The 27,161-nt window shown below is 45.3% G+C and overlaps 6 non-coding genes across 6 annotated transcripts; all 6 read left to right on the top strand.

Annotated features, from left to right (window-relative positions):
• Positions 1 to 10,204: 10,204 nt before the first annotated feature.
• Positions 10,205 to 10,277, top strand: TRNAV-AAC (transfer RNA valine (anticodon AAC)). The gene has a single exon. It is a non-coding gene; the product is annotated as a tRNA-Val (tRNA).
• Positions 10,278 to 14,235: 3,958 nt separating this feature from the next.
• On the top strand, positions 14,236 to 14,308 carry TRNAV-AAC (transfer RNA valine (anticodon AAC)). Its single transcript has one exon. It is a non-coding gene; the product is annotated as a tRNA-Val (tRNA).
• A 3,871-nt stretch (positions 14,309 to 18,179) lies between these two features.
• TRNAV-AAC (transfer RNA valine (anticodon AAC)) lies at positions 18,180 to 18,252 on the top strand. Its single transcript has one exon. It is a non-coding gene; the product is annotated as a tRNA-Val (tRNA).
• A 356-nt stretch (positions 18,253 to 18,608) lies between these two features.
• TRNAV-AAC (transfer RNA valine (anticodon AAC)) lies at positions 18,609 to 18,681 on the top strand. The gene has a single exon. It is a non-coding gene; the product is annotated as a tRNA-Val (tRNA).
• A 359-nt stretch (positions 18,682 to 19,040) lies between these two features.
• TRNAV-AAC (transfer RNA valine (anticodon AAC)) lies at positions 19,041 to 19,113 on the top strand. Its single transcript has one exon. It is a non-coding gene; the product is annotated as a tRNA-Val (tRNA).
• Positions 19,114 to 22,268: 3,155 nt separating this feature from the next.
• Positions 22,269 to 22,341, top strand: TRNAV-AAC (transfer RNA valine (anticodon AAC)). The gene has a single exon. It is a non-coding gene; the product is annotated as a tRNA-Val (tRNA).
• Positions 22,342 to 27,161: the final 4,820 nt, after the last annotated feature.

Here is a 27,161-nt window from a genome sequence, read left to right as displayed (position 1 = left end):
TCTGGTCACTTTAGAACCATTTAGGCAGTCACTGATGACTCTGTCAACACTCGCTAGGTACAAATTGCTCAAAGCCGGTGCAAGGCATGACCCAAACAAACCTGCTGTTTTTGCAGGTAGGGTTTGCTCGATCAGCTGATAAAGGTGGACTGGAGATAAAAAGCTAAAATGCCCAAAAAATTCTGTACAGACACTCCTGTAGCGTTCTCGAAATCTGTTACTCCTAAATCGTCTATGCTATTTTCGACGCACTTAAGCAAGCCTGCGTGGGGTAGTGAATAGTAAGGATCTTTAATCTCGATTGAGAAGGCTTGAGAGCCCTTGTCAGATTGTGTGTTAAGTAAGCCTATTACTTCTTCCGAATTCTTTATAAGGTACGGATCCTTGATTGTTAGCAGGTTTAGTTTCTCTTGTAAAAATGAGGCGACTGACTTGTGCCAAGTGTCATTTTCCGAAATGATTGCCCTTAGAGGGATGTCCGGTTTGGCGTTTTCGCACCGAAAAAGAATTCGGAAGAAGTAATAGGCTTCCTTAACACACAATCTAACCAGGGCTTTCAGGTCTTCTCAATCGATGTTAAAGATCTCTACTTTTCACTACCCCACGCAGGCTTGCTTAAATGCGTCGAAGATAGCATAGACGATTTAGAAGTAATAGATCTCCAGATCACTATAGGAGTGTCTGTAGAGCATTAATTAGGCCTTTTAGCCTTTTATCTCCAGTCCACTTTTATCAGCTGGCAGGGCAAACCCTACCTGCCAGAACAGAGGGTTTGTATTGGGTCGTGCCTAGCACCGGCTTTGAGCAACTTGTACCTAGCAAGTGTTGACAGAATCATCAACGATTGCCTAATTCGTTCCAAAGTGACCAGAGTATTTAAATATCTAGACGATTTTCTTATCCTCGTCGACAATAGCTCGGATGACCTAAACAAAGTATCATCTGATGTAACACCAGTTTTTAAGGAATGTCTCGACCCACTTCAGCTGACCTGTGAATATCCTGAAAACAAAAATATTCGCCTCCTTGATATCAAGCTGGTGTGTGATGAAGAACACACTTGCTGGAGCTATGCGCCTAGTGCCAACAAATCCTTGGTTGCTTACAATTGGGCGCACTCTAAGTTGATAAAAAGAGGCATTGTCAACACGTGTTTCAAAAACGCTCTAGAAAAGTCGTGTGGGCACCAGGTGAACAGTAGTTTTCAGGAACACGTAAAACGGTTACAAGAGGCTGGGTATCCTAAAGCCATATTGGTGTCAGTGGCTGAGGGGATGATTCGTAAGAATAATTCCAAATGTCAGACTCTGCCTGAGAAATGTAGAAAAACAGCAGTAGTCCCGTACATACGCAGTATTTCGCATAATCTGAAAAAGATAGGCCAACGAGTACGTGCTCAGGTAGTGTTTTCGGCCCCAGATAAACTGGAAAAACTATGTAAGATGACGAATGATTACTCTGTGAAAAATCAAAGCTATACAAAGAATCACAAGAAGAAATATGCTGAATGCGCAGAATGTGTCGTGTATTCCTTGTCACTGTTATGTGGTAAGGTTTACATAGGCCATACCGGGAGATGCCTAAACAAGAGGCTACGCGAGCATAATAACAATATAGAAAATGGAAAAGGCAATATCTTTCAGAACACTGCGAGGAATGTAAACCAGATATATGCATGCCATAGTTCGATGAATGCCAGGCGATTAACAAAAGCAGGAAACAGCTAACACAGGAGATTATTGAAGCAAGACGAATAAACAACTTAGAAAATAAGTGTGTAAGCATCCCGCCTGTATCTCTATAGAAGCAGATGATTTTTCTTGATGGCTCGAACATAATGTGAAAAGTGACTTGCGGTGTGATAGGCTTGTGGGAAGATATTTTCATGTTCTCGCAGAATTTAAAAGCTGTTTGTGCATTGAATAAAGATTCAGTTGAAAGTTAGCGCATGTGTTGTCGTCTTCGTTGTTTCCTTGTCTCGAGCGCTACAGTTTTTCATCATGAGCAACCAACTCGCCCAAACATCCACCCTGATCTACACACGAGCTTGAAATGCGTGGCTTGCACTGCCTGCTTCAAACGGCTCATCTGGATTAGAGAGATCTGAAGCACTGGGTTAAAAAAGCGATGCGCAGAAAAGAGGACTTCCAAAACGAGATTAATAACAACGTCAAAGCTATAGTCAGTGACCCGAGGTCAGATAAACGCCTGTGTAAATATTTACATGGCAAAATACGGCATGCAGATAAGGACTTCAATGGGATTATTATTTATCAAACTCCCAACATGCATGATGTTTTCGGTTGCCTAATACTGGAAGCAGGCGTAGTACGGATACCGTAAAGCAAGCGCTGGCATAGAACCAGGGTATTAATCAATAGGGCTTGCATCACCTAAGGATACCGATTCTTTATATCCTTCAGGTAACTACCTGAACAGATAAGAAAGAAGAGAAGAGCAATAACGGAAGATGACCTCATTGTGTCTTAGGGGTAGCCCAGCTATGAATAAGCATTTCATGCTTCCACGCAATTATATTTGCATATTTGACATTGCTTCAAAACTTCTTCGTTTCTCTCAAACAGCTTCTTACTCAACTTTTAGTTGCGCGAGCATTCATAAGTTTTGTGAGAGTAGATATCTTTAATTGAAATTTTGTGTGCCATTTCTAATATACCGGGACATGCAATGAACAAGAATAAATAAAAGCTATGTGCAAGTAATAGAACCAAAGCTCTAATCTGGACGTTCACAGCCTCGAAAAATCGTCTCTTGCGACTATGTGCCTAGCGTCAGCGTTCCTCATCGTCGTCTTCTATGCAACACTGCCTTACGCGAGCGCTTCGTCCCGCGGTTTTGAGCGCTCATCGTCATCTCCTACGCAGCACTAATCAGGAGGTTCCGCTAAAAAAAGACAGAAAATTTAAACAGTCATCATGTGTGTGCCTCAGTTCAGTCATTCATGCATGGGAAATCAGCAAAACCGGTTGCCAAAAAAAACCGTGCTTTCGCACTGAATCAAATGTTGTAAACATGCTCTATCTTTTTTTGACATCACTGCTCGTTGTTTCAATAAGTGGAATAAAAGTAGGTCATTTCTGTACACTTTGTTCAGTTCTCTAAAGATTGCTTCTTTAATATCATTCGCAATACATTTATCCTACTTTATTTATCCGGACTCAAATCTTGTGAGACCTACCAAATGTTCACAGTTTTCGTAAGACCGTGCTATTACGCGTGGCGGAGGTGTCCTCTTTGCTGTTGTTCAAAGATTACCATGCTGTCATATTCACGGAGCGTCAAGACTGGAAATGCTGCGGCTTATGTGTCGCGCCGCATCGAAAACCGCCTTGATAGGCGTATGCTACAGGCCTCCACAAAGTAATGTACAGTTTCCACGAAAGCTTAACTACATATTAATTCACCTTAAACATGAATATCCTAACGTCGACGATCTTCTTTTTGGAAATCTGAATTGCCGAGATATCTGCTGTGAAAACTATACTTTCCTGGCGATTACCGCTGAATCTACAGAATGCCTCATACCTTTGCCTATATCAGTTAGTGTCCAAACCAACACGTGTAGCTCGCGTTGCTTAAGGAATTCTAGATCTCCTACTGCCTCCGTTCCTGGAAGCTTATCATTCAAAGCCAGCCTACCTGAAATTAGTCACGACAAAGTTATTCTTGAACATTTTCAGTTTGTTCTAGAGTAAAGACAGACACTAAACATGGTTATCCCACAAGATTTGCCTGCATTACACTCAAGGCAATTGCGAGGCAATTAATCCAAGTTGACTTTGCTGCATGAGGCACAGGCGGATTTCAGTTTATTGACGCCTTGTGCCTGGTGCTCTTTGCCTTAGGTGCTCTTGCGCCGAAAAAAAAACCTAGCATCATCAAATTTTTGGACGGCTGAAGGAATCACTGGCCTGTCAATGCCACGCCTGACGCTAAGACGCTTTTTCCAAGCATTTCACCGCCGAAAAAGAGGGAACCAGGCCGGGGGAAATCCTGTACCCATTAGAAGCACGGTGGGTACCTGGCGCTAGTGGAGATTGAACCCAGTACCTCCCGAATGCGAGGAGCATGCTTTACCACAAGGCTGCTGCTTCGGTATAAAATGCTTGAAGACTTCTTGCCTGAGTTTCCGTTCATGCTACGCTGACAGTCTTTTAATAATAATTGGCCACTCTTCACTAACAAAGTCATCAAACTAGCTAAAAAATGTATTCCTGAGATGATCATCCGCGCCATTCACCAGTGGCACAAAAACAATGCGACAAAAACGATCTGGCAAATAGCAAACTCAAAGAACATTCATGCCATTGCCCTTACCAACAAAGTGGGTGAGGAGCTCAACAGCGCTGATTGCGATGAAAATTAACGTCGCATTTTCATCTGTATTCAGCAATGAAGCTGGCACGTCACCACCTATCTCCAGCCACTCTACTCCCCCCCCCTTTGACCTGTTAAACGTTCAGTTCTTTTGGTATTCTGACTCTAACCGAAAATGTGAAGCTGCCGTCATCAGCTGCCGTCCAAGAAATAAATTCTAAACTGTTCATGGGCACTGAACATATCACTGTTTCATACTTGCCATCCTTTTTCACTCTATCACTTGCTACTGGAAGCCTATCGAATGACTGGAAAATAATGAAGGTCCTTCGAGGGTACAAATTAGGCGACAGTCATCTCCCGTCAATTGTCACGCCATTTCTCTAAGCAGCGTACCATTCAGAATCGTGGAACACCTCGTTTACTCCCAACTCACGAACTTTTTTGAATCCGAGCCGTTATGGTGCTCGGCTGCTGACCCGAAAGACGCGGGTTCGATCCCGGCCGCGGCGGCCGAATTTCGATAAAGGCAAAATTCTGGAGGCCCATGTACTGTGCGATTTCAGTGCACGTTAAAGAGTCCCAGGTGGTCGAAATTTCCGGAGCCCTTCACTACGGCGTCCCTCATAGCCTGAGTTACTTTGGGACGTTAAACCCCATAAAATCAAAACGTTTTGGATCCGAACAAAATTTTTGGTCGCGCAGAACATGGCTCCCGCAAGGGAAGCCAAGAACGCACTTTTCATTCTGAGTCTGCATGCTAACATTGATTGTAATATCCAAACTAATGCCATTGTTACTACACTATGCGATAGCCTTTGACACCGTACCTCCTGCACGTTCACTTTTAAACCTAGAGCAACTATATTTACGCCCTAGCGTCCTCGTACGAATCCAAGAATTGCTAAATAACCGCTTGCAGTTTGATTTCGTTAGCTACCAAAATTCTACCACCATTTCTGTAAACTCAGTGTCGCACAATGCTCTGTCCTCGTTGTATTATGGTTCCTTATCTAGATTAAGTGTTTACCAGAGGATGTGACACTTAAACAAAATGTGTTTGTCAATGATTCAGCAGTTTACCGCACACGGACAAAATGTTGCTCGCAACACTTCTTCAAAATGATGTTAGTCACGTTTAGGAGTGATGTCCAATGGATCATGGATCTAACGCTAACAAATGCGAGCTTGCCTTGTTTCACCGTCATGAGCACGGCCTCGTATTTAAATACACTATCATCACTTCACTTTTGAACTTCTACAATCTTCTATAAACCTTGTCGTACCTTTAAGTAGCCATATTTTTATGGGCAGGTGACATGCGCCGGCGTACCCATGTCACTAACATCATATCATTTGTAAACAGATAACCCGTATTAGTGAAAAGTCACCAACGCAAGCACCACGGCACGTAAAATTACTAGCATATAAATTACATATCAGGTCTATGCTGGAATATGTAACTCTAATCTGGCACCCACCTCACAACATATCTAGCTAACACTCTTCAAGCTTTACTGAATCAACGGTAATATTCATGCAGTCTAGCGACTCGTTTAATAAAAGCGCGATGGCATTAAACCATCGATCCGAACTTTTCAACTTCGCCAATTTACGTCGTATCTCTAGCCTTTGCTTCATTCGTAGGGATTTCATAGTACGCTCAATTATGCCCCCTATATAACCACTCCATCACCCATATTTCAAGGCTCTGCGCATCCTTTTCAGATTGTTCGACCACTTACTCGAAACGCTGTGTTTGCTGGCTCATTTTTTCCCAAACAGCTGTCGACTGGAACGGCCTGCTTCTTGTCGTTGCTGCCATCATCTGCCCATCGACATCTGCGACGACCATGACTTCTCATATGCAAACTTATAGCAGTCGTTGACAAGTGATCCCGCTCGTTATGCAATACCCCAAAAGGGGCTTTTATGCTCATAAAACAAAACAAAACTAACCCAGTCTACACGTCGATGATGATGATGATATCAACTTTATTTTCCATCAGATAAAGAGGCTCCCTACCCCCGTCCCCGGCACGCAGGCCTTGGTAACGCGGGCCGGGACCTCCGCGATTAGAAGCTGGCAAAGAGGTCTTAACTCCTCGCGGCTTCTTCCGCCAGACGGATGGCTTGTTGCTGTGGACCAGGGGCCTCGCTCCGCAGCAGGGCTTCCCAGGTTTCCCTACAATTTATACTTTCTTTAGCCCCTGGGGAGCCAGCGCATTCCCAGATTATGTGGTCGAGGGTCCCTCTTGTCCCACAGTGCTTGCACTTATCGTTTTATTTCTCATCTCTCTCAACATGATATGCCCAGACCGGGTTTACGAAGTTCCCAGCTTAGAGGCACCGCCATGCAATTGCCTCCCTATTGTTTAGACTTTTATCCGGTGGTGACACCACTCTCCTCTGTAACCTATAATTTTCGACAATCTCCGTATAAATTTGCAGACGCTCGTCCATGTTCCGGCAGTCGGGCGGCTCCACAGCTACCCGGAAGTAGAGAGCTCGGCCCTTTGAGGAAAGCGGTGGGAATGAGAGATTTACTGCAGCGCCCGAGAATGGCGTGCTTTGCTCCGGCGCCCCTGTGCTATATTAGCCTCAGACCGTGCTCGAGCACAGTTATGAGCTGCTCGGTGCTGTGCCCGGCTCTCGGAAAAAATATAGCAGTGTCGCTTCTCGAAGGAGCGAGTCTCTTGTATCTTTCACCGAGCGCCCTCATTTTCTCCACGCGTGTTCCCACAGCCGCTGCCAAGTGTACGAGTGTCTATTTATAGTGCGAGCGCACTGGGCTGCTGTGTTTTGCCTTTGGCCTCCAGGATTCTCGTTGTCCAGGGGCGTGCATAGATCTAAGAGCGCCGTTAAATGGCTTCTTAGTAAGGTGGCCTTACAACGGACGTTGACGGAGTTGGTATTGAGAGTGCTTCGGTAATATTTGGCCTCAATGGATGCAAGCATCCACAGCAAGTATTCTGACCACGTGGGAGGATGAGCGTTCTTGCAAAGGCTGGTACTGTGTCTCCACGGGAAAGAAAACGACTGGATTTCCAAAAGTGGCGAAAAGAAATAGTTATACAGTTCATGCTGGAAAGAAGAGTTTTATTTTTTATAAGTACTGAATGGCTGAGCTATATAGCAAACGGGATAAGATTGAGCGAAATTGCTGTTGGGTTTAGGGTGGGACATTGACATTGGAACAGAATAAAAGTTGTTTTGGCGGGACTGAGAGTTCGTTTCGCCAGGCTTCTCTCCATGTTAGTCGCTTATGAATGGCCTTCTTGTTGTTAGTTTCCTTTTGGCTGCGAATAAACATTTAAGCATTTGAGGAAAGCAGTCCCGGAGTATACTATTTAGTATCTAAGTACCTGCAAGAAGGTATTGAATTTTATGACCCCTCTACCAATTGTTCTCTGCACAACGGAGAGGGAAACTACGACGTGCACGCGACAAGCCCTCACAGGTAAAATCTCAGACAAAACAGACGTACCACAGGAGCTCTGCGCATACTCTTCAGGTAACACCATTGACTTTCTATCAAGTCTTGTCATACTGTGTGAATAATCTTCCAAGATATTGATATTTAATACGAATTTCAAGGCATATATGGACGGTTTCTTTAAGTGATCAATGTTCCTTGTTTAACAGACGCTTTGATAATTTCATGTCTTAAGTGAAACTCACCCTTGCGCTAAATTGTTATATTTCAATATTGGTATTTTTTCTAATTATTAAGGAGGAGGTGACTTGCTGACATGATAATTTCACTTGTAGATCACAGGCGAGAGCATTTTTTTTTTACCATCATTGGGTATATTAGTATAATCTTTCCACTCAATCATGCTACTGCTCAATTTTGGTCATTGTACGTGCAGTCCACATTGTCAAGCATCATGCTATAAAACATCACCATCACAAAGCCTCAGTAGCAATACTTGCCACAGCTGTTCACTCTGAGGTGATCATCTTCGAGGCATACTGTTACAGAGTCATTATTGTCTTAATCTGCAAGTTTGTATTTATTATTTAATAATATATGCTGTGGACTGATATTTCGTCTATAAAAATGAGCTAACCATTTCTTCATTCCTGTCTCAGCATGAAGGGAAGTCAGAAGAAAATATTTGAAACTTGTTCTGAAAGACAATGCTTTTCTGAAGCAACCCTAAATAATTTTGAAATTCAATTCCTAGCTGGTCAGCCAAACAAATTTAAGGTCCTTGGTTTGGCCCCTGAGGATCAGCAAGTGCTATTCATTGCATCATTTGCCTTCCACAACTTCCCCTACCTCTTTAGGCAGGCCTTCGAAGCGACCGCTTCCGAACGTATTTCATTGATTCAGTCATGAACTGCATTCAACAAGAGCAGCATACAAAATGCGCCACCGAGCCAGATGAGGCTTTGCAGACTTCACTCCATAGGTGGCGCTAGCGGTCCAGCTAGCGGTGCGTTGGAATCTAGAGTATGTCGCAATCGATGCCGTTGTCCCCGACGGCGCAACCGGTCAGAATTAGGTCACTGGCAGAGTCCCAAGACGTGAACGGTTGCCTGCTCTGCAACTCCAGCATCTGTGCTTGTGGTGTAGCCTTTCTTTCTGTTCGTCATCTAATGTCCTGGGTGACGACCCCAGTAAAGTACTTAGGCGTTCCACTGGATGGTTATCGCGATAGCGATTCGTACTGGAAAGCACAGACGCAAGCCACGCGTGAAAAGGTGGAAAGGTGGAAAGGGCGACACCTTTCAATTTTCGCAAGGGCCACAGTGTGCAATCTGTTTTTTATGTCTAGGCTGTGGTACGTGATGCAAGTGTTGCATTGTGCAAGGATGCACGTACAGAGACTGCACCGGATCTTTGCCGTTTTTGTGTGGGCTGCGGACTGGGAACGCTGTAGCCGGACCAATTTGTTTAGGCGGGTGAAGGATGGCGGCCTGAGTCTGGGACACTTATTTCTGCGGCAGATTGCAAGCAGATTTTGTTTTGTGCGCGATGTAAGCGATCCGTTTTTGCGCACTGTGTGCCAATTAAGGCTAGGAAATGCACTGCCGGACTTTGTTGTCACAACCGAAAGTTTCTCGGGACGTATTTTTGGTTACTTTAGAGAGGTTGTCGTGAGTGTTCGATTCCTGTCTGTTCGATTTTCGTATGAATATTTATCTTCTGTTAGCAGGAAGAAGTTGTATAAAGATTTGTGCGATGTAGTTCTTCCACAACCTATGTACAGGGCCTTATACAATGGAGGCCAGGGACGCGACGTACTTAAGCGTGTGAAGGCGATGCAGGTGCCGCCAAGTGCAAAAACTTTTTTCTTTAAATTACATACCGGAACACTACCAGTAAAGGAATTCTTGGAAAGGAAGCAGTTATTTCTACCTTGGGGATCACATTGTTTAATTTGTAAACAACCAGAAACAATAGACCACGTTTTTTTGCACTGTTGGGAAGGGGTATACTTTTGGGACATTTTGCAACGGACTTTAAAAAAGGAATTTCCGCTCGACGCTCATGGTATTCGGTACTTGCCTGTAGTGAGTGAGGATGGGACACCATTCGACCTCATTATGCTAATGGGCCTCCATTGTATTTGGCGCTCCAGAATGGCAGGATATCATTGCGATCCTGATGCACGGCCAGCACGGATCTATTTTCGGGAGTGCATGCATAAGTATATTGAAATTCAGAAACTTGCTCCTGAAGCTCCCGAGTGGCTCGAAAGAGTCGAGCCTTTGGTGACGCTTAAGGAGTTTTAATATGATGAAGCCACGCACCCCCGGGCGGATAGTGTTGTAAATTATTGCTCATTGCGCTCTGTAAGTGTATATATGTACTGTGGTTCTTGCCGAAGTCAGGCAATAAATAAAAAAAAAAAAAGTGCTTGTGGTGTAGTGGTTATCACATCCGCCTAACACGCGGAAGGTCCCAGGTTCGATCCCTGGCAGGCACAGCCTGTTTTTTTTTCGCTTGAAGCATCGGTTTAAATCTCCAAAGGCAGTTTGCTATCGTCGATTGCAGAGCTTCAACTAGTTTATTAAACACTTTCGTTTGCTGTGTTGTAGGTTCGAGTTTACCAATTTTTCTTTTCCACGCGCTCCGTAACGTGTCGCACTTCGTATAACGGGCCGCTAAGCACCGTGCGTGTCGCACTACCGCGCGAACCTACATAGCCCGACTCAGTAGCTGTTCATTGAAAGTCGCTGTTTGGGCCAATATCAGTGTAGTTAAGGTGTGGCAGGCGTAGTTTTAATGCAGAACATTTAATGCAGAACATTTGTTATGATATGTGGGACGTGTGGTTCAAAGATTCCAGAACTGCACGAGGGCTATGAGGGAAGCCGTCGTGGTGGATTCCAGATTAATTTCGATCATCAGTGGCTCTTTAACGTGCACTTACATCCCACTCTAAACTTTTCTTCTTGCATTCCGTCTGCATAGAAATGTAGCCATCTCATTAATAAATCCGCGCGGAATCTGACGTATGTCGTGTCGCGTACTAAAGTTTCGGGGCATGCATAGTTAATTCAAAACTAAAACTAAAATTCAAGGACGGTGGGCTAATGTCAATACCTCTCTGCACTCGAAAATTTTATAAAGAATCTGGTGCACGTCATGATCCATGTAGCATCGATTTATTACAGAGATGTTATTTATCTCTTTCGGCCAAACGTAAGTACGTTGTTCTTTTTTTTTCTCGCTTTTGTGAAACGTTAGAAATTAGCTTTGGAATAACATTTTGCTTGCCATAGTTAAGCATTTCAACAAATATGAGCAACTTTTGTTCATATGGTTAATTAATGGTGCGAGACGAATCCGGCCAATTTTGATTCGCAAAAACTTCAATCAATTCCTTGCAAGCACCAGTCGGGAACCTGGGCGACAAGGGTTGTAATACTCCACAACTAATGCATGAAACTGGAACAATAACCTTCTAACGGACAGCTTGCTATCCAACCATGCCACGTTCCAAAGGAAATAGTGGTGGATGGGTTGCATGCAATGTTTTGTAGTAAATTTTTGGGCTGCACATATATTTTAAGGCATGGATCCAGATATTTACAGGCAAGTTGCGCAAATGAAAAAAATCACGGCACGAAATGGGAAAAAGTTGCGGCAATGCTTGAAAATACTGGCAATGTTGTTTTATTTTTTATTTCAAGATTATAACAGCTTAAAATTAAAATGATTTATACGTATGATCCGGCTATTGAAATAACATTTTGAAAATAGCGTTAGCATAATGTGTTGTTTACTGTATTGTTATTAGCATAATGGATATGTATAGTGTCACTGACTCACTTTTATCATGTAAAATGTAATATAGGCTACATTTTGCATGTAGCCGATGTAAAATGTAACTTTCCTGCAAATTATACAAATGTATCAGAATATTCTAAGTTTGGTTTTATGGGGGATAAACGTCCCTAAGCGACTTAGGCTATGAGGGACGCCGTATTAAAGGGCTCCGGAAATTCCCGCCACGTGGGGTTCGTTTGCGTGCACTGACATCGCGCAGTACACGGGCCTCTTGAATTTCGCCTCCAACGAATTTCGACCGCCGCGGCCGGGATCGAATCCGCGTCTTTCGGGTCAGCAGCCGGGCACCATAACCACTGAGCCACTGCGGCGGCCAGAATATTCTAATAATCAATATAAGCATATAAGCAAACCAGCTTTTTTGAAGAAAATTACTGCATGTACATTCTTTTGCCATTGTTTAGAAATCAAAGCGCTATATGGGCTGTATACCATTCTCCGGTAGCATCGATTGTTAGAATATTTTAATCGTTGTAACCGGAGAATGGTATAGAGAGCGTATGCCACTCCGATTTCGAAACTATGATAACAGAATATGATAATCGATGCCACCGGAGAATGGTATACAGCGCGTATAGCGCTCTGCTTCCTAAACTATGGTAACAGAATCTAGTACATGCATTAATTTCTTCGAAAAAACTGCATTGCTTATATTTCTTTTCGCGGACTATTTGCGTCTGTTAGCTTGGAGAGTTTTGCCATTCAGTTCTGCGTCTCACTTGAAAACTGGTTTTTGAGGAAAGGAACTGACGCAGCAACTCTTTCACATATATCGCTGGACACCCGCACGGCGCCGTAAGGAAAGGGTTGTCAACTTTTTTCAGGGCACCCTACTGGTGGACACGCTTTGCTGGACAGCACAAACAACTCTTACTACGACTATCGCACTGTAACGCGCTGCAGTACCAATGCTTCTGGTGTAGTGGGGATGTTGGAAGTAAAGCGGATGCGGCTTAAGCCAGCAACGAAGTCTTTTCACTTCAAATTACATAGTGAGTCACTACTACTAAAAACCTGGCTTGACAAAAAAAGAATATTTGTCCCGTGGACAACAAACCCCCTTATCTGCTAGAAACATATTTTCATAAACTTTTGAGATCCAATATTCTATTGGAATGTTCTTTAAGGAACAATGAAAAAGAAGCTGCAAGTAGATCCATATGGCATTCCTTTTATGCCGGTACACAACAAAGAAATATCGTAAGACTTGATAATCCTTCTGAGCTTCCATAGTTTACGGAAAACAAGAATGCAGGTGAGGCATGCTGACGTCAATACGCGCACTGTTTTAGAAGAATTTCATCGAGAACACGGCGCGCATCAGAGAGGTATACTGAAATTACAAATTTGTTGTCAAGAGACAATTTTAAAACAAATGTGAGAGCTGCAAGGCTGCTGACACCTTTGTCATTAAAGATTGTGCTGTTTATTGTTATTGTCAGCCTGACAATCCTCGAGGGATCGTTTTAATGCGTTAGCATGGCCGAGATTGACACACTAAGGTTCGTTATATCCAAGGTCAACGCACGAAAGTTTGTTATACTTGACATGATGGTATGCTTCGGTTCGTTATGTCCGAGGCTAACAAAACAAAGACACATGAAATTGTGTTACATCCGAAGTGGCTTGCTTAAGATCGTTACATCCGGAAATTAACACAATACGGTTCGTTATATTGGTTTGGTTTGGTTGGAGTGGCATACTAAGGCTAGTTATGACATGCATCGAGTCAATGGCAGGCTGAAATGGCAGTCGCCATTTCAGCTTGCACAGAGTGTTTTAGTGCCAACCCCTAAAAAGAAGCGGTGTAGTGGATCTCACATCTGCCTAACATGCTGTAGATTCCAGGTTCGATCTTTCGCAGGCAAATATGTATCTTCTTTCTTTTTGTTTGTTCCGTTAGACCAATGACAAATAGCTTATGGCACTAAAAACAGTGTTACTTGAAATATTTCCACCAGCTGAAATTTCCCTTTTTGGTTTCTTTCTCAGACCTTAGTTGCGGTTGGCTTATGGGGTTTAACGTCCCACAGTGACACGGGATACGAGAGGCACCGTAGTGGAGGGCTCCAGATAATTTTGACCACCTGGGGTTCTTTAACATGCACTGACACCTCAAGTACACGGGCCTCAAGCATTTTGCCTCCGCCGAAATGCAACCGCCGCGGACGGGATCGAATCCGTTTCTTTGTGTCCGCAGCCGAGCGCCATAACCACTGAGCCACCGCGGCAGCATACGTTAGTTGTGAAGCGTGCACTAAGCCACTTTATTAAAAACCACTGCTCTGGAGAATGATCCTGTGCCCAAATTTCTTAGCCTATTATCATACAGCGTCAAGAATTCAATTGCGCGTCGCAGTGCCGCATAGTCTCAGGCCACCAAACCGGTTAGGGAAACTAAGAAGACTGCATTCATTCCATGACTGTTATACTGTTCTGGCGCTGAGCTGTCCGTGCTTGTGGTGTAGTGTTTAAGCTGACGAAGGCAGTCTCGTGCTGGCTGACCACGACAGTGTCGTATGTATATAGCGTTATGTGTATTTTTGTTGTGCAATGTCATGAGCCAAAGCCAGGCAATAAAGAAAAAAAAAGTGCTTGTGGTGTAGTGGTTATCACATCCGCCTAACACGCGGAAGGTCCCAGGTTCGATCCCTGGCAGGCACATGTGCTTTTTTTTCAGTTTTTGCGCCCCAGTTCGTACCGACAGCGTGAATACTTTTTTTCGCGCTGCGTCGAAAGGAACACGAGACCAACACTGAAGCGCCCCAGTGGTAGACTGTCAAGCTCGGTGCCTTGGCTTTGCGTCGAGATCGAGAGCTGTGCAGACAATTCCTTCTGGGCTTAAAAAGGTCGCTGAATTCATCCTCACGGCAGTTCGGTTGTGGTGCGCCTGGGGCCAACATTTTGAGTGCCATAGCTTCTCTTTCCAGGTAAGCCCTCGGCTCTGCTATTCTAAATTGATATTTGTGCTAAATGTGTGCCGCTGCCGAAGGAACCTCTGTTTCTAGTATGTCGCTGCTCTATTTTTGTAAAATGCTTTTTCTGGCCGTTTCATGCCAGCGGAGCGGCGTTAAAAGCCTTAAGAGATTTTGGACTCCCGCTGGGAGTTAAGAGTTGAGGTCAGGGCAATAAAAGATAGCTGGCAATATGTAAAGGCACTGAAATATGGCATTCAGAACCTGCTTCAAGGAAACAAAGACGGGAAGGCTAAAAATGCACGACCGTCGCACCGCATTAAGGAGGTGGAGCAATGCCAGAAGGCAAATAACCTCAAAATCAAGGAAGTACCTCCAGATAGGAGTCAGTAAAAAACACGGTAAAAGTTCGAGAGCCTCTCAAGGAAAAAAAAACACTGATGCAGACATTGCTATAAGCCACAGAGTGCCGACTGCAAGACATGACAAAACTATTATCATTGTGCATTTTGTTCGACGCGCAAGGTGCTACGCTGTCTTTCAGAAGGCCAGAAAAAGCATAGCCAACACCGTAAAATACGGTTTAAGGCATCGTATCCAGTTTTCGTGAATGAGCACGTTACCATTATGGCGAGCAGTTTCCCGCTGCGGAGGAAAAAAAACGTTAAGTAAGTTGGACACTTGTATGGACAAACGGCAGCAAATCTTTCCGTGGAAGGTAGAACAGTCTCCAACTTTGTGGAAAGTTGCTATGGCTGATCTAGAAGAGATTACCCGGGGAAGCGAGTGAAATTGATCAGCAGCGTGCCAGGAATAGCAAGAACCACACCTAGCCGGGCAAGTCCACAGCAAGTGTGACGAAAAGCGCTAGCTGTGGACTTGCCCGGCTACAGCCTCCGTGAGACGACGCTTCCTAAGGAAGGTAGGCCTGCGATGGGACGTTGCAGGCGACTATCGAAAGTGGACTCATGATAATCGCTTTGTCGAGAACTTTTGCCACTTTTTAAGCGAGGCTTGTTTACACTCCTTCTTATAACTTTCTTTGCCTTTTTTCATTATGCCTAATGGCAAACATCTCGAATAAAAAAAAACCACACCTACATCATGCCAGCTTTTAACGCTTTTCATTACTTCACCATAATGCATTGTTAAGGGCCACTTATTGACATTCGAGGTTATTCCACTTAAAAACGAGCACCATCAGCACCATTTATTCACTGATGGCCCCCTCCTGTTCAAGATAAGATTTACCGCTTATACGTGATAAAGCAAAAGCTGGCAGGTGATCGCTTATCTTCAGCGTTAGCAATCCAGCGGCACAATATGGTGTGCGTACGTTCGTAATACATATATCAAGCAAAGAAGCAGCATTCGATGAAACTCTGCTTGCTTTGACTATACTATTTATACATGCGTAAAATGCAAGAGAAAATGCACGCCTTAATTGATTCGTTGTGCATTCAATTTGACGACGCACTACGGTTGACTGAAGAATAGTCAACAGTCAATAAATCACCGCCATTTTTTGAAAGTCATGCATGTGACGGTATTCTTTGTCCGCACGGAGAAGGAGGTGGTGCAGCCGCATGTATAAAAAAACTGCTGCCACATGAACCAGTTCCAGATTTCTCATTCTTCGAAAGCGACATTGAATGCCTGACGATAAGTGGGGAAAATATGTAGTTTCGCTAATCTATGAATCAATGGGCTACCCGTTGGTAACAAAAAGAACTTCTTTGATTTTTTAGGTAGTTTGTTCCCACATATTCTGTCATTCGTGGTCACGGCTAGCGTCAACGAAAACAGGTTACAGTTTGTTGCCCACTCAAGATAGTTCACAGATTTAGCCGCATTTTACGCATGTATAAATAGTATAGTCAAAGCAACCAGAGTTTCATCGAATGCTGCTTCTTTGCTTGATATATGTATTACGAACGTACGCACATCATATTGTGCCGCTGGATTGCTAACGCTGAAGATAAGCGATCACCTGCCAGCTTTTTGCTTTATCCCCTATAAGCAGTAAATCTTATCTTGAACAGGAGGGGGCCATCAGTGGACTAAATGACCAGTCGTTACAACGCTTTCGTGCTCGGGTTGCGGCCGTTTATTGGACATGCCTACTAAAAGAAGGCGACCAACAAAGCGTACAATGCTCTACTCAATGAATGCATGATATTTTACAATCAGGCGTATCTAAGGGAGCTAGTAGGCCAAGGAGTAAAAAGCTAAGGAAATCCTGGATTAGCAACATGCTATAAAAGAAATTAACGAAAGACATTGCTTATTTCGTAGCGTTTTAAAGATTCGATGTGAAGACGTCCAGATTTCAAAGAGTACAGAAAATGGCTGAATAGTGAAGTAAAAAGCAAAGGACGAAGTATAATGAAGACGTATTTGCTAAAATATGTAAGGCTCCCAGGAAAGTATAAAATAAAATAAAAAATCGCTCAGGAAAGAAAGAGCTATGTTCCATTATAAATATAGTCACACACATAGGCCAACTAACCGAACTTGAAGCAACCGCTGCCCTGCATGTCTATTTTGCACAAGCGCAATGTATGATCTAGAAAACGATGAACATGAACAAAACTTCGTTGATTATGGAGTGAAGCTATAGAAATTTCAAGTACTGGCACCATTTACTGCTCACGAAATAATGAAATAAATGCGATGCTATTTAAAGAAGTGCCTGAAATAGTATCCCCCATTATAGCTGATATAATTAATAATGTTTGAGACCGAAACCATCCCAGACTCTTTCAAGTTAGCGATAATCTGTTTTCTCAAGAGTAGCACTTAAGGAGACGTCACCAACTACATGATTGTTTCCATCCTGCCAGTTTAATCTAAGATATGTGAGGGCGCCATGAATTTAAGGGTCGAAAAATTGTTCGCAAAGTATAGAGTCACAAGTGATATGCAGTTAGGGTTTTAAAAAAATCAACTTTAATGATAAGCTCTTAGCATCACGCATGACATCATATTGAACTCTGAGCTTAAGTTTTTTAATCTCGGATTGTTTGTAGTTCTAACTAAAGCTTTCATTTTAATGCGCCACGACGGGTTATTGATTAAACTAAAACGGTATGCTGTTCTTGGCATTGTCCAAAGAATAATAGATAGTTAATTAAGGAATCCGTCTCAGTGGGCTAATGTCAAGAAATGTAAGTAAAAATTTTAATTAAACAAGAGGTTCCTTAAGAGTCTATTTTTTCTCTCTTATCATTCTTAATTACCCACATGACACGAAAATGTTATTCGTAAGCAACCCAATCAACCTCAACAGGGATGCATAATATCGTTAATAAATATATTGAGTTACTTTCCGCCTACATGCGTACTAATAGGTTGCAGTTTAATACGAACAACACTAAATACCTGATATTTGTTGCGGTTAATAAGCCAGCGAACGAAGACATTTCGATTGTTTTCCGGGACACTCAGTTTTAGCACGACAACACGCAAACCTTCTTTGTATCCGTTGTGCAGCGCAGCATCGCCCTTCAATGGCGTGTCCTAGTGCCGCGTAGACTGAGGCCGGCCAACCGGTTGCAGCAAAGTGACACGGCTGAGAACTCCTTCGAGGAGTGAGACACTGCAAAGCCCCTCTTCCAGCTGTGCTTGTGGTGTAGTGGTTATCACATCCGTCTAACACGCGGAAGGTCCCAGGTTCGATCCCTGGCAGGCACACGTTCTTTTTGTTTTCTGCAGCGCACTTAATGCCGACTGTCTCATGACTTTAATGAGAAGGCGCTCACGTCTCTCTACTAACAACGTTGATTGAATTGTATGCACTAAAGGAAGTTTCTCTTTTGGCGCTTTTCTCTCAGGCGTTAGTTGTACAGAGTACACAAAGCCTCTATGTTAAACACGAATGTTCCGAAGGTTAATACTCTTGTTCCGGAATCCGTTGTGCTACGCAGCGTCGGCCTTCAATGGCGTGTCCTAGTGCCGCGTGGACTGAGGCCGGCCAACCGGTTGCAACAAAGTGACACGGCTGAGAACTCCTCCGAGGAGTGAGACACTGCAAAGCCCCTCTTCCAGCTGTGCTTGTGGTGTAGTGGTTATCACATCCGCCTAACACGCGGAAGGTCCCAGGTTCGATCCCTGGCAGGCACACGTTCTTTTTGTTTTCTGCAGCGCACTTAATGCCGACTGTCTCATGACTTTAATGAGAAGGCGCTCACGTCTCTCTACTAACAACGTTGGTTGAATTGTATGCACTAACGGAAGTTTCTCTTTTGGCGCTTTTCTCTCAGGCGTTAGTTGTACAGAGTACACAAAGCCTCTATGTTAAACACGAATGTTCCGAAGGTTAATACTCTTGTTCCGGAATCCGTTGTGCTACGCAGCGTCGGCCTTCAATGGCGTGTCCTAGTGCCGCGTGGACTGAGGCCGGCCAACCGGTTGCAACAAAGTGACACGGCTGAGAACTCCTCCTCCGAGGAGTGAGACACTGCAAAGCCCCTCTTCCAGCTGTGCTTGTGGTGTAGTGGTTATCACATCCGCCTAACACGCGGAAGGTCCCAGGTTCGATCCCTGGCAGGCACACGTTCTTTTTGTTTTCTGCAGCGCACTTAATGCCGACTGTCTCATGACTTTAATGAGAAGGCGCTCACGTCTCTCTACTAACAACGTTGGTTGAATTGTATGCACTAACGGAAGTTTCTCTTTTGGCGCTTTTCTCTCAGGCGTTAGTTGTACAGAGTACACAAAGCCTCTATGTTAAACACGAATGTTCCGAAGGTTAATACTCTTGTTCCGGAATCCGTTGTGCTACGCAGCGTCGGCCTTCAATGGCGTGTCCTAGTGCCGCGTGGACTGAGGCCGGCCAACCGGTTGCAACAAAGTGACACGGCTGAGAACTCCTCCGAGGAGTGAGACACTGCAAAGCCCCTCTTCCAGCTGTGCTTGTGGTGTAGACACACTTGGGGAGAGGAAAAGGACTGTCAAGTTTAGTTGGGAATTATGGAAATTTAATGACACATTGTTGGAGGATGAGGAGTCTAGCAAGAAACTAAAAGACTCAGTCAAAAGCTTGTTAGAAAAAGTGTCAGACTTTATACAAACATGGGAACAATTTTAATGCGACGTGAAAGTGGCCGCTATAGAAAGAGCATGTGTTTTAAAGCGTAAGGAAAAACAGCAAGAAAAGGAACTTCGTACCGAGCTTGATTTCATGCTCAGCATGGAAGGCGTCAAGCCGGGGTTGTACAGACAAGAAATAAAAGAGACCAAAACTAAGCTTGAACTAATAGATGAAACGCAATATCGAGGTGCAGTGATAAGGGCGCGCAGCGAAAGATTTTGGCTTGGGGAGACGCCCACAAAAAGGGCGCTCAGCGACGGAAAACAGTATGCAGTTTCGAAAGAGATAAAGAAAATTTGTTATCGCAATGACGTAACTTCCGAATCTGATATGATTGAAAGGGCGTTTCTGGAATATTACCAAAACTTGTTCAGCCTTAAAACGCCAGATGTTGAACACTATAAAACTGCATTCCTGTCGCTAATGCCAAGAGTCGAGGATGACCTGGCGCAGGTACTTGTGGAGCCCATAACGGCAGCAGAAATCGAAGCTGCAATACAGCAGCTGAGCTTAAACAAGTCGCCTGGGCCGGACGGCCTCGGTGCCGCACTTTACAAGGCTATGAAAACAGAAATGGCAATAGCATTACAACGCGTAATAAGCGAGTGTTATGAAAGAAAGTTAACTCCGCCGTCTTTCCGAACCTCCCACGTGATGTTGATCCCAAAATCGGACGACCCGAGTAGGTTGCAGTCAGTTGAGTGTTACCGCCCAATAAGCTTAACTAACGTAGACTACAAATTTTATATGAAAGTGCTAGCCGGACGACTCCAAACAGTAATTAAAACCCTTGTTGGCCCACACCAGACCTGTGGCATAAAAGACAGAACCATTTTTACTAACATACACGTAGCTAGGAGTGTCCTTGAATGCTGTGATGCAACGGAGGGTCGTGTCGCCATGATCCAACTAGACCTGCATAAGGCGTTTGATAAAGTTGTACATGAAATTTTGTTCGCGCTGTTGGAACATGTGAATGTAGGATGTATCATCACTGATGGCGTGAAAATGGTTTACAATGGCTGTACATCAAGGTTCATAATTAATAAGCGCCTGAGTAATAGTATTCCTGTCTTGTCGTCAGTGAGGCAGGGTTGCCCTCTTTCTCCACTGCTTTTTGCACTTTACCTGGAGCCCTTTTCTTTAAAGCTGTTAACTACGCAAAACATTCGAGGTTACGCCTTTTGTCATAATGAAGTGAAGGTATTGGCATATGCAGATGATATAGCAGTGTTCTGCAGAGACCAGGAAAGCGTGCAAGAAGTGGTGAGAGAAGCCGTAAATTTTTGTGATGCAAGTGGCTGTGCGATAAGCTGGCAGAAATGTTTTGGTTTTTGGCATGGTAAGTGGCAGGCCACGCCAGAAGTATTCTGTCGAATGAAGTGGGTAGACACGCCAGGAAAGTACCTCGGCGTGCCGCTAACCAACTACACAGAAAGCAAAGAATATTGGGCCCATGAAACCGAACGAGTCAAAGCTCAGACAGGCAAATGGGGCGGTCACAACTTTTCCATGTTTGCAAGAGCTACGGTGTGCAACATGTTTTTAATAGCGAGGATTTTCTATGTTCTGCAAGCGTTAACTTTACCAAGGACTTCAGTGCAAAGGTTGCACAGAGTGTTTGCAACGTTTATTTGGCCGTCAACATGGGAACGTACCAGCCGATGCAATCTATTCCATAAGGTGCGGAACGGGGGGCTAGGATTATCAAATTTATTTCTGAGGCAGATAGTGACTAGATTCTTTTTCTTGCGTCAAGATAATGATTTTCTGCGAACTATTATACAAGTGCGATTGTCAGAATCACTGCCTGATTATGTTGTGTCATCCATGTCTGCAGGTCGGAATGGGTTAAGTGGTTTCTTGCAAGAAGTTGTTGCAGCAGTGCGTATTCTTCGCTCAAAATTTTCCGATGAGTATCTAGCCATTGTAACAAGGAAAAAGATGTACAAGGACCTGCTCGATGTGTTTCTGCCAGTGCCTGTTTATCGCAGTGCATATCTTTTGGGTCGCGAACGCGATGTGCTAAAAAGGGTCAAAAGAATGCCGGTGAAGCCTTCAGTGCGTTCTTTCTTTTTTCAATTGCATACTGGAACCCTCCCAGTGAAGCCGTGGTTGCAGAGCAAAGGCCTTTTTGTACCTTGGTCAGTGGAATGTCTAATTTGCAAAAAAGTGGAAACTATAGAGCATATCCTTCTCGATTGTCATGACGCTGTCATTCTTTGGGATGTCTTGAAACGCACCCTGACAAAAGAGTTACCTTTGACGCCTTTTGGAATACGCTTCCTACCATGTGCAGAAACAGGTGAAGTGCCTTGCGACCTGCTAATTTTGCTCTGCATGCAAAGCCTATGGCGCACGCGAATGGATGTCAGGCATGAACATGCTGTTGTGCATCCTGCACATCAGTATTTCATTGAAAGCATCATGTACACACAGGAAGTTTTCGGACAGCGAGCTCCACAACCTGAGTGGTTGCCTGTCCTCGACCAACTAAAATCATTTAACCCATTTTATCATCGTGCACTTGCTAGAAACTGACCAGTGCTTTTATTGTCATGTCATTGTATTTTTGTGTTTCGTTTTTCCGGCCAAGTCGGCAATAAAGAAAAAAAAAGTGCTTGTGGTGTAGTGGTTATCACATCCGCCTAACACGCAGAAGGTCCCAGGTTCGATCCCTGGCAGGCACACGTTCTTTTTGTTTTCTGCAGCGCACTTAATGCCGACTGTCTCATGACTTTAATGAGAAGGCGCTCACGTCTCTCTACTAACAACGTTGATTGAAGTGCATGCACTAATGGAAGTTTCTCTTTTGGCTCTTTTCTCTCAGGCGTTAGTTGTACAGAGTACAGAAAGCCTCTATGTTAAACACGAATGTTCCGAAGGTTGCTATTCTTGTTGCGGAATCCGTCGTGCTGCGCAGCGTCGGCCTTCAATGGCGTGTCCTTAGTGCCGCGTGGACTGAGGCCGTCCAACCGGTTGCATGAAACTGACACAGCTGAGAACTCCTTCGAGGAGCGCTGCACTGTAAAGCTGCTATTCCAGCTGTGCTTGTGGTGTAGTAATTCCATTTCCGGCTTTCGAGCAGGACGGTCACGGAATGTCAGGCTCCTCAGGAGCGGTTTCAGCGGACCTGCCGGGCCGCTGTACTAGGGGTGTTGCCAACGGCGACAAGGAATATCAAGTGCTTCTTCCTCAGCTAGCAACAGGTCGTGTTGTTTTAAATACCATTTTTTTGCATGCAGATGTGCGGTATCGACCACATCGTGTGTAACATTTCCGAGATGCGCTGGCTGGCTTATCGCTGCTGTCCGAGGTAGTCGCACTGGGGGCGTATCAAATGAGCCATGTGTGGGCAGTGACATTCAAAAGCGGCGACAGTGTGAAGAAGATACTCAGCGAGGGCGACATAAAAGTGAAAGAGCGGCGTTGTGTGGTCATCGACCCCACCAATCAAGACATTCATCTGAAGCTACACTGGATGCTGCATAACGTGCCAGATGAAGACATACGCCATGTCTTTTCATCATATGGAAAGGCCAGTGAAGTTGCAAGGGAACGGTGGCGAGTTCGAGGTGTACAGCCTCCCTGATTTTTAATAATATAGCGCGAGCGTCGACCGAACTGCTGGTCAGCGCCTTATAACGGCGATAAGCGTGCAACAAGGCGAGAGTTCGCGCACGCGCACGAAGGCAGAGCGTCGTCTGCTAGGCTGTTCCAAGCACGAGGACACACGCCCTGCCGCAATATCAGTTCGCAAGATCCCGCCAAGCCGTAAAGCGCATGCGCATTATTAATATGTGAGACTGCATGAGACATGATTTCTTTCTCTCTTTTTTTTTTTGTTTGCCTATTACGGGAGGCCAGCCTGGCGATGCAAAGTGATAAGAAAAAATAAAAGTAAAGAAATATAGCAGCACATTGAAACCATTGCCTGGATCGCGATAAGCGGGGTTCCAACCAGCTCTTTAATGAGCCTTGCAGTGTCTCGACGGTATAAAAAGGCACCGCAGCTCTCAAACGCCCACTTCGGCGGAGAATGCCTCCACGCGTGCCACTGGAACAACGCCACCGCGTCATCGCAATGTCGCTTTGCGGGAAGTCTCAGAATGAAATTGCTAAGAGCGTTGGAGTCACTCAGGCTACCGTAAGCAGAATAGTTCAGGCTTATCGCGACGAAGGGCGCATTTGTGACGCTCCTCGACATTTGAAGCGCAAGACAACGGAAGAAGAGGACCATGCCATTGTTGCTGCGGCTTGTGTAGCGCCCTTCATGACTGCTGGCCAATTGAAGCAGGTTGCTGGAGTGGACGTGAGTGACAACTTGGTGCGTACCCGACTTCGAGAAGCAGGTCTTCGCAATCGAGTTGCGGTGCACAAGCCGAAGCTTTCGGCGACTAACAAGGAGAAAAGGCTACAGTTTGCACGCGACCATATTGAATGGACCGTGGAGGACTGGGAAAATGTTGTCTTCACAGACGAGTCCACGGTTTGCACAAAATGGAGCCAGCAACAGAAAGTTTACCGGCCAGACCTCATGAGGTTGGTGATTTATCATTGTTCATTTTTTCGATTTGGCTATGTTTGGCTTAAACCTGCGAAAGTATATGGCATTTGCTTCCCGGGGTGACATGTGATTATCAATGTCAGCTATCACTGTTCAAGAAATAGATGATGCAGCACAGGCGGGTAAAATGGTTCCTAAATAGAATTACTTATACTTGGTTAAATTTAAAAGATGTTTGCTGAGATTGTGGATGGATTATACTTCCATGTGAAGAGGGGGTGTATTGTCGCTGTAATATTTTCATTACGTGTCGTTTAATATTGTCTAGGAGTCATTGACACACTTTATGTTGTGTATAAAATTTTCTTCCACTGTTGCAGGTATGATCCACACTATGTTCAGAAGGTCAAGTCTAGTGGCAGGACGAGCGTAAACATTTGGGGCGTAATAACTAAGAACGGCCTTGGCCCGCTCCGTCGTATATCGGGCCGGTTCTGTGCTGAAGCATACCTGGAAATTATTGATCAGGAGCTTCTTCCCCATCTTCTGGACGGCCCTTTCACGGATGGTTGCTTCTACCTACAGCATGACCTGTCACCGGTGCATGCTGCACGCGCCGTGAAGGAACATTTGGAACAACTAGGCATCATGACGTTGTCTTGGCCTCCCCAGGGAGCGGACCTGAATATAATTGAAAATGTTTGGGGTATCCTCAAGTCCAACTTGTCAAAGATGAGTCTCCACGATGCATCGGCAGACGGCTTGTGGGAAGCCGTGAAGAGTGCATGGGATGCCCTTAAGGATGACGTGGACCTTGTACCCGCACTCTTCGACTCCCTGCCCAGGCGCATCGCGGGTGTTGCTCAGTCCGGAGGCGAGTTTCAGCGCTATTAACTTATATGTATGATGTGTGAGAGCCTTGAGACAAGGCCCTGTTTCAGTTCTAAAATGCACCAAGGAAATAAAGGTTATTTGATGAAAATACACAGAAGTGTTCTACATTCGCGGATACATGCAGCTGTGTCTTACTACCCCTTCCTCTCCTGAAAGAACGAGCTTATACACCCCACGCTTCTCAATGCATTCATCGCTCCTAACGTGGCGACTGCCATTTCCAGCTCAGGTGACGCATGCTGAAAGCGGCAACCTTCTTGCAGAAAAAAAAGGAGGCGCAACCATTCGTGGCTCCGTGGTTTTGCTTAAGTAGTTCAGGAGTGAGCGGGTAAACTTTACAGAATTGAGACAACAAAAAAAGACAGCATAAGTGGGCCTTGGTCCAGAGCCACAAAAACCGAAAAATGATAACTCGCAAGGAGGCATTCTCCGCCGAAGTGGGCGTTTGAGAGCTGCGGTGCCTTTTTATACCGTCGAGACACTGCAAGGCTCATTAAAGAGCTGGTTGGAACCCCGCTTATCGCGATCCAGGCAATGGTTTCAATGTGCTGCTATATTTCTTTACTTTTATTTTTTCTTATCACTTTGCATCGCCAGGCTGGCCTCCCGTAATAGGCAAACAAAAAAAAAAGAGAGAAAGAAATCATGTCTCATGCAGTCTCACATATTAATAATGCGCATGCGCTTTACGGCTTGGCGGGATCTTGCGAACTGATATTGCGGCAGGGCGTGTGTCCTCGTGCTTGGAACAGCCTAGCAGACGACGCTCTGCCTTCGTGCGCGTGCGCGAACTCTCGCCTTGTTGCACGCTTATCGCCGTTATAAGGCGCTGACCAGCAGTTCGGTCGACGCTCGCGCTATATTATTAAAAATCAGGGAGGCTGTACAGGTCAAAGGGTCGTCGACTGGCGGCTCTTAGGCTCAAAACGGGCCTGTCGGTCGACGATTTGCCCCATCAAGTGCGCATTGGTGGGGAGCAGGCACTAGTTGTTGTCCCGGGGAAGGCTCCGCTTTGCCTTCGGTGCCGTAACACAGGCCATGTACGGCGAGAATGTCGTGTACCGCGTTGTGCGCTTTGCGGGCGCTACGGGCATGACGAGTCCGAGTGTGTCAGGACGTACGCCAGTGTCACTGGAGTGAGAGGGAAAGCGGATGTTTCCCAACTGCTCATGGACGAGGCTGACGCCGAAGAAGCTTCAGGTGGCAACGACAGCGTGCCGAAGGCTGCACCTGAACTGCCTCTTGAGAGCGCCAATACGGAGAAAAAGCAGGAGGACGTAGAACACTTCAAAGGAGGTTCCAGTGACCAAGAAGTCAAAAGCGTAGGTGAGCCGGAAGAGACACCCGAGGTTGAGGAGGGCGTCGTCGATATGGACGGCGTCGAGGCAAGCGGAGCAACTGCTAAAAGATCGCGCAAGGACATGTCAAACGACGGCGAGCTCCTTTCTCCCAGCAACGATGAACCACCACCTAAAACGGTTGGGGGACGCCGGGCGTCACTACGCCCGAAGCCTAACATCCCGCCGGACAGAAGACCGGCGGCACAACCGCCCCCGTAGTCGCCGGGACCGGTGCCTCAGTGGGCTCCTAGGAGCACAACACCAAGCAATGGACGGTCAAGCAGCGGTGTGCTCGCGCGACGCTACCAAGGTACGAGAAAGGAGACAGTGTTGGGCATGTAGTACTGTATGCTGCGCGCAAAGAGCATTTCTGGCTACTGCTACGCGTCACATGTCTCTCTCCACTGCACGATCCGTCTGTTCCTGCTCTTAAATGATAGCTAAAATGGAGAAAACACTGAGGATTGCCACCATTAATGTTCGAGGTCTTTCTGCAAGGCGGCGACAATACCAGCTCAGGCGCATCTGCCTAGACAATGAGCTTGACATTGTGGCTGTGCAAGAAAGGAAAGTTGAGAGCCAGGAGCAGACAGATCGTATTGTTGCAGCGTTTACAGCGCATTATAATGTTTCTATTTGCCATGCTGTAGGTACAGGGGTGGTCAAAAAATCCCAGGCCGCTCCGAACAGCCGCGGAGCCGCTGCTCTCCGCTATCGGGGCGCTGTTGTCGCACGCGTGTCTCGCCGCGCACAGGTTGCGAGGGTGTGC

The sequence above is a fragment of the Amblyomma mixtum genome, chromosome 1, assembly GCF_055824585.1.
Source record: "Amblyomma mixtum isolate Tamu chromosome 1, ASM5582458v1, whole genome shotgun sequence".
Taxonomy (NCBI): Eukaryota; Metazoa; Arthropoda; class Arachnida; order Ixodida; family Ixodidae; genus Amblyomma; species Amblyomma mixtum.
This window is presented reverse-complemented; position numbering and strand designations above follow the sequence as displayed.